General features: G+C 52.7%; 1 long non-coding RNA gene across 1 annotated transcript; it reads right to left on the reverse strand.

Moving 5' to 3' along the window:
• Window positions 1-304: 304 nt before the first annotated feature.
• On the reverse strand, window positions 305-2,332 carry LOC127465883 (uncharacterized). The gene is made up of 3 exons (XR_007902435.1): window positions 2,258-2,332; window positions 1,673-2,181; window positions 305-802 (listed from the first exon to the last, which is right to left on the reverse strand). It is a non-coding gene; the product is annotated as an uncharacterized LOC127465883 (long non-coding RNA).
• Between the last annotated feature and the right edge of the window lie 4,804 nt (window positions 2,333-7,136).

Raw genomic sequence — 7,136 nt, forward strand, 5'->3', positions numbered from 1 at the left:
CTGATCCACGGAGCAGGGCAGAGCACTTCCAGGCTGACCCCAAGTGAGACACCCCACACCTGTGACCACACACACCACGTGACACAATTAAGAGACCAAGGACACAAAACACAAACGAGACAAAGGACGTGACACAGACTGGAACTGCTCTGCCCGGCACACGGGAATCCAATGATAAAAAGTAAGCCCTTCCTTTGATGCGTACAAATAATCTGTTATAGGATATCCCTTGCACCGGACTAATTTCAAAAACCCTTCCAGGCAAGGCACATATACTTGCACCGACTCCCAGCCCCTCTCTGGGTCTTTGCCCTGCACTTATCTTTCCAAGAGCCGGGGATGCCAATCCAGTTTTGATGCAGACGAGGGGCACCTGGGCTGGCTCAGAGGTTCCTGCCATCGTCAGACTACTCGGAGTCAACTGCAAGAAAGAAAACCAGACACCATATCTGAGTAGTGTGGCACGTGGCCCCAGCCCCCATGACCCCTCTACTCGCTGTCACTGAGGCAGGGCCTCGGGTTGCTGGCTCTGACTGGAGTCGGACAATGTGCTGTCATCTTCTGGGATACCTGAGTGAGTGAGAGACAAAATGAGAAGCCATCTCTAAAGCTGCAGTGGATCCCCGCTCCTCCTGCTGCCTCCCCAACTCACCTCCAAGGCTCCTCTCTCTTCAGCTGCTCCCAAGACCGCCCCTGCAAATGAAATGGGTAAATGCTCAAACACTCAGCTCTCAAACATGTAGGGATTGCTCACAACGAAAGACAAAAACCTCTAAACCCTAGACACTGGTTCCTACTCTACCTAGTCGGGACTCTATACACCCAAGCAGGGCATCACAAGACCATCCTGCTCACAGACTGGACAGACTGAGCAATATTCTATCTACCCACTGATCCACGGAGCAAAGCAGAGCAGTTCCAGGCTGACCCCAAGTGAGACACCCCGTACCTGTGACCACACACACCACATGACACAATTAAGAGACGAAGGACACAAAACAAAGACGAGACAAAGGACATGACACAGACTGGAACTGCTCTGCCCTGCACATGTGAATCCAGTGATACAAAGTAAGCCCTTCCTTTGATGTGTGCAAATAATCTGTTATAGGATACCTGTGGTACCGGACTAATTTCAAAAATCCCTCCGGGTAATGCACATATTTGCACCGACTCCCAACCCCTCTCTGGCTCTTTGCCCTGCACTTATCTTTCCAAGAGCCGGGGATGCCAATCCATCTTGGATGCACAGGAGGGGCACCTGGGCTGGCTCAGAGGTTCCTGCCATCGTCAGACTACTCGGAGTCAGCTGTGAGAAAGAAAACCATAAGCAATACATGAGTTGTGTGGCATGGGGCTCCAACCCCAGTAATCCCCCTACTCACCAGCACCCAGGCTCTGACCGGAGTCCGACACTGTGGATGTCACGTTCCAGGATACCTGAGTGAGTGAGAGACAAAATGAGAAGCCATCTCTAAAGCTGCAGTGGATCCCCACTCCTCCTGCTGCCTCCCCGACTCACCTCCAAGGCTCCTCTCTCTTCAGCTGCTCCCAAGACCGACCCTGCAAATGAAATGGGCAAAAGCTCAAACACTCAGCTCTCAAACATTGAGGGATTGCTCATAAGGAAAGCCAAAAATCTCTAAACCCTAGACACTGGTTCCTACTCTACCTGGCCGGGACTCTATACACCCAAGCAGGGCATCACAAGACCATCCTGCTCACAGACTGGACAGACTCTGAGCAATATTCTATCTACCCACTGATCCACAGAGCAGGGCAGAGCACTTCCAGGCTGACCCCAAGTGAGACACCCCACACCTGTGATGACACACACCATGTGACACAATTAAGAGACGAAGGACACAAAACACGGACGAGACAAAGGACGTGACACAGACCAGAACTGCTCTGCCCTGCACATGTGAATCCAGTGATACAAAGTAAGCCCTTCCTCTGATGCATCCAAATAACCTGTTCCAGGATACCCACTGCACTGGACTAATTGCAAAAATCCCTCCAGGCCAGGCACAGACTTGCACCCACTCCCAACCCCTCCCTGGGGCTTTGCCCTGCACTTATCTTTCCGAGAACCGGGGATGTGAATCCATCTTGGATGCACAGGAGGGGCACCTGGGCTGGCTCAGACATTCCTGCCATCATGAGACTACTAGGAGTCAACTGCAAGAAAGAAAACCAGACACCAGATCTCAGTAGTGTGGCACGTGGCCCCAGCCCCCATGATCCCTCTACTCACTCTCACCAAGGCAGGGCCTCGGGTCGCTGGCTCTGACTGGAGTCGGACAATGTGCTGTCATCTTCTGGGTTACCTGAGTGAGTGAGAGACAAAATTATAGGGCATCTCTAAAGTTGCAGCGGATCCCCGCTCCTCCTGCTGCCTCCCTGACTCACCTCCAATGCTCATCTGCACCCAAAGATTACCTGGATGGCACCTGCAATCAAAAAGCTTAATCCTTCATTGCTGATCCTTTTAATACTCAGAGATTACCTACAAGGACAGCTCCAGGGGACCAAACCGTGTACATCTCCTCATTGTGAGTTGGCTTCGGCCCTGTCAGGCTGTCTACATCTCCTGCAAAAAAAAACCAGAGGCAAATGTGAGTACTGAGATACTGCCCAAGAGTTTGCTGCCCCCATGGCAGTTTCTGTCTGACACCCCTTGACCGTGACCTCTTACAGGCAGGGTCCCCATCACGTTGGACTGCATGTTAGAAGTCGGTGCACTGCCTGGAAAACAAAAAAACAAGTATGTACACAGATTCACCACAAGCACACCGCCTGCAAAAGAGCAGCTAGTTTTGTCCTGCAGTCCCTGCTCACCTTCCTCACCGGGCTCACCTTCCCTCTGGTGCCTATCGTCTGCTGGGCCGGTGGCTCTGCATCTTGAAAAAAAAACCAAAAAAACCAAAACTAAACCACCAAACCATCCAAATGATCAAGTAAACCTCAGGCCAAAAGTCATGTCTTGGCTCTGACCTTACATGAGAACCCACCTTCTGACTGTGCTCCTCCAGCCTCTTCTGTTCTTCTCTGCTTTACATCCAGTTCCTCTGACGCTGCAAAGAAATGACTTACCAAAGTCAGCCATATAGACAGGGAGACCTGAACTGCTGTGCAATTCTAATTTCTCCTTAGACAAGTCCTCTGGGGTCCAAAGACAGCCTGCACAAACATACACTGCCCTAACTTTAAGACCCTCCCCTCAGTGGCTGTGCCTATCCACAGGGTAACCAGAAAGTCTCCTTTCTACTCCACCTACCCCCAAGTCTGCACTGCAGGGCAGAGCAGTTCCAGGCCCAACACAAACTCCAAGGACACATTCCCAGACAAGTGCTGTGGTGCAACCAGGAGAGAGAACTCTGAGAAAGCAACGACGCCAAAATGGATGTGCTGCCGCATGAGAAGACGGAGGATACGGCGAGACTGAACGGAGGAGGCTCTGGGGAGCCTGAAAAGACACTCTAACAGAATGGCCTGGGACAAGAACTGCCTACAAAATGGCTAAGATGGATGGGAGACAATGCTGTGTTCAGAATCTTCTTAGATTCTCACAAGTCCCGGGTGGGATGACAAGGGATGACTGCACGGCACAGCCACCGATACAACCTGTAAGGAGGCTGTAAAAGACACCTGACCTGACACTTCTCAGATGCGATTCCGATGCACGTCCAAGCTAGAGAGCCAAAGAACGGATGGTATGGGCACTGGGCTGGGCAGTGCAAAGGTTCAAGACCCTAGGAATGATGCCTTGGCATCTCAGATAAGAACTTGGAGGGCAGAAAGCAAAGATGTGGTGACTGTGAATTGTAAGACACGAAACACAGACTGGACAAAGGACACGACACAGACCTGAACTGCTCTGCCCTGCACATCCTACTCCATGATGAAAAGTAAACTGCTCCTCCTATGTGTGCCAAGGGCCTGTTAGGGCAGACCCTTTCCCCTGTGCTCATTTGAAAATCCCTCCCTCCTAACCATAAAACTGGACCCAGCTCTCATCCCCTCTCCAGGTGGGAGCCCTCCACTTATCTTTCCCACAGCTGGGGATGTGAATCCATCTTCCATGTAAAGGAAGGACACCTGGCTGGCTCAGAGGGTCCTGTGATCCCTGACTCGGTCGGCTACGAGAAAGAAAACTGGAATTGAGACAAGAGTTCAGCAGCACGTGGGAGATAACCCCGCAACTGGCTACTCACCCTCCCCTGAGCTGAGAGGTTCTCGGGCCACTGGCTCCGACCCCAGTCAGAGGCTGCTGCCGTCACCGTGTGCCGTACCTGGGGGAGTGAGAAAAAAAGTTACAGGGTGTGTTTGAAAGTAAGGGAGACCCCAGCACCTCCTCACTACCTCCCCGACTCAACCTCAATGCTCCTCCTTTGCCAAACACAGGCTGGATGGCACCTGCAACTGGAAAAGGTCCAGCCTTAATTGATGACCCTCGTAGTACTAGGAGATTACTCAAAAGGACAGCTGAAGACCATCAAACCTAACTGGCAGGTGGCTCCAACCCTCTGAGGCTGCACACATTCTCTGCAAAGTAAAAAAGCCAAAAGCTAATGTACACACTGAGATACTGCCTGAAAGGATGGCTTTCCTGGGGTAGCTCCTACCTACCTCTCCTCCACAGTGACCTCTTACCAGCAGGGGCCCTGAAGCACTGGACTGTCTGTTAGAAGGTGGCAGAACCCCTGGAAAACACAACAAACAAAGCATGTGCACAGATTCACCACACCACCTGTAAAAGACCATCTAGTCCTGTCCTGGAGTCAATGCTCACCTTGCTCACCAGGACTCACCCAGATCACCTCCCCTCTGGTGCCTAGAGCCTCCTGGGGCCAGGGCTCTGCAGCTGAAAACAAAGAAAAACCAGGTAATGACCCACCTTCTTGCTCTGCTCCTCTAGCCTCTGTTCTGTTCAACTCTGCTTTACACCCTGTCCCTCTGACACGGTAAAGAAACCCTAACCAAAGTCACCCAGATACATGGGGAGAGCTCAAAGAGTCTCCCTTCTCTTTTGGCAAACCACCCAGGGTCACTGCCTGCAGCCAAAGACTGCACCTGTAATCACACAGAATATCTGGGTGAACGAGAGGAAAACTTAAGTGGCACATCTGAAAAGTCAGGGGATGCCTTCACAGGCATTTAGGGGGCTCCTGGACACTGCTTTCCACCCATACTACCTTCAAAACACCCCTGGCAATTCCTAAGCTGACACCTGAGCCCTCCCTCCATCTCTGGGCTGTAACCCCCCACTGACTACTTGCAAACTTGGGTGTCTGTAGCCATCTTCAACACAGAGCAGCTTCACCTTAGGGCGGGATAACACTTGTGAAAAAATGCCAAACTGCAGTTGAGATGATCGGGAGATCCCAAAAGATGCAAGGCTCCTAAGGAAAAGAAAAAAAGATAACACATTACAAAAGCATCTTACTAGCATGGAACACAAAAATATTAAATTTTAAAGCCCTGCATTTGAGTGTAATCCTCTTCATTGCCATATACATCTCTGCTTCTTTGGATGCCAAAGCTAATGCTTCAATAAAGCAGGAATAGCCTGAAAAATCCCATTCAATGAAAAAAAGAGAGAGTCCTTACCTCTTTGAAGCCCGGCTGCTGAATGACCTCCCTGAGCAAAGGCTGGGGTTAATATACCCCTGACCGTGCCCACCTCCCTTCCCGTGAGGCCCCGGGGGAAAGGGAGCAGCCCAATCCCTGACGGTACAAAAGCTCTGGGAGCAGCAGCACCTGAGTGGCATCTCTGACTTAAAATCAGGATGGGTGAAGAACCTGCTGATGAAGAGGACTCTTAATGAGAGGAGATATTGTAGTTGGTATTGGGTTTAGAGTTGGTGTGGGGTTAGGATGTCGGCTGGAGTGGGGCGGGATAGACCGGCGGGGGCTGAAGCAGCGGGGCTGGAGCGGCTCGGGGGGGGCTGGAGGAGCGTGGCGGGGAGTGAGGAGCTGGAGCGGCGGGGAGCGAGGAGTCGGAGCGGCGGGGGCTGGAGAGGCGCGGGCTGGGGCTCTGCGGCGTGGCCGTGTCCTACCTGCGGGACAAGGGTGCTCCTGGCGGTACCGGAACGAGGCGCGGGGGGGACCGGAGGGAGCCCCGGGAATGCCGGGACCCTCCCGCGGGGCCGGGCTGAGCCCCCGGGGCTGCCGGGACCCTCCCGGGGTGTCGGGCTGAGCCCCCGGGGCTGCCGGGACCCTCCCGGGGTGTCGGGCTGAGCCCCCGGGGCTGCCGGGACCCTCCCGGGGTGCTTCGCGACGGGGGATGTGGAGTGAGGTAATAACGGGAATCAGGAAGTGCTTCCACGGACCCGCGCCCGGTTCGGTGGCTGTGCCGAGGTTTGAACCGGGAAAGAGCCGCTGTCCTGCGGTGAGGACGGGGGGGAAATGGCCTTACAGTGAGAGTGGGGAGATTCGGATTAGATGTTAAGAAAAAATTGGGCGGTCCCGCATTGGAACAGGCTGCCCAGGGAGATGGTGGAGGCGCCGTTGCTGCAGGTGTTCAAGTGGTGTCTGGATCTGGCGCTGGGTGACGGTTTAGGGGTTACAGTGACAGGGTTTGGGAAGAGTTGGACTCTGATGCTGAAAGACCCGGTCCGAAAAACTGCTCGGAGACTTTTATGTTTTAAAACAGCAAGATATTTATTTATTCAGCGTTGGGAACAAGCCAACTTGTACTTAATTATTCTTAATTAATTAATTAATTAATTACTCACGATCTGCATTCTTTTGATTATGGTACTTAATTTATACCACAGCCATAAACGGTTATCTCCCACGTGCTGCCCAACTCTTGTGTCAGTTTCTGTTTTCTTTCTCACAGCGACCGAGTCAGGGATCACAGGACCCTCTGAGCCAGCCGGGCGTCCTTCCTTGGCAGCGAAGATGGATTCACATCCCCGGCTGTGGGAAAGATAAGTGGAGGACTAGCACCTGGAGAGGGGATGAGAGCTGGGTCCAGTTTTATGGTTAGGAGGGAGGGATTGTCAAATGAGCACAGGGGAAAGGGTCTGCCCTAACAGGCCCTTGGCACACACAGGAGGAGCAGTTTACTTTTCATCACTGGAGTGGGATGTGCAGGGCAGAGCAGTTCAGGTCTGTGTCGTGTCCTT

This window comes from Manacus candei, unplaced genomic scaffold, assembly GCF_025592945.1.
Source record: "Manacus candei isolate 608988 ecotype Guabito, Panama unplaced genomic scaffold, ASM2559294v1 h1tg000517l, whole genome shotgun sequence".
In the NCBI taxonomy this organism is placed as follows: domain Eukaryota; kingdom Metazoa; phylum Chordata; class Aves; order Passeriformes; family Pipridae; genus Manacus; species Manacus candei.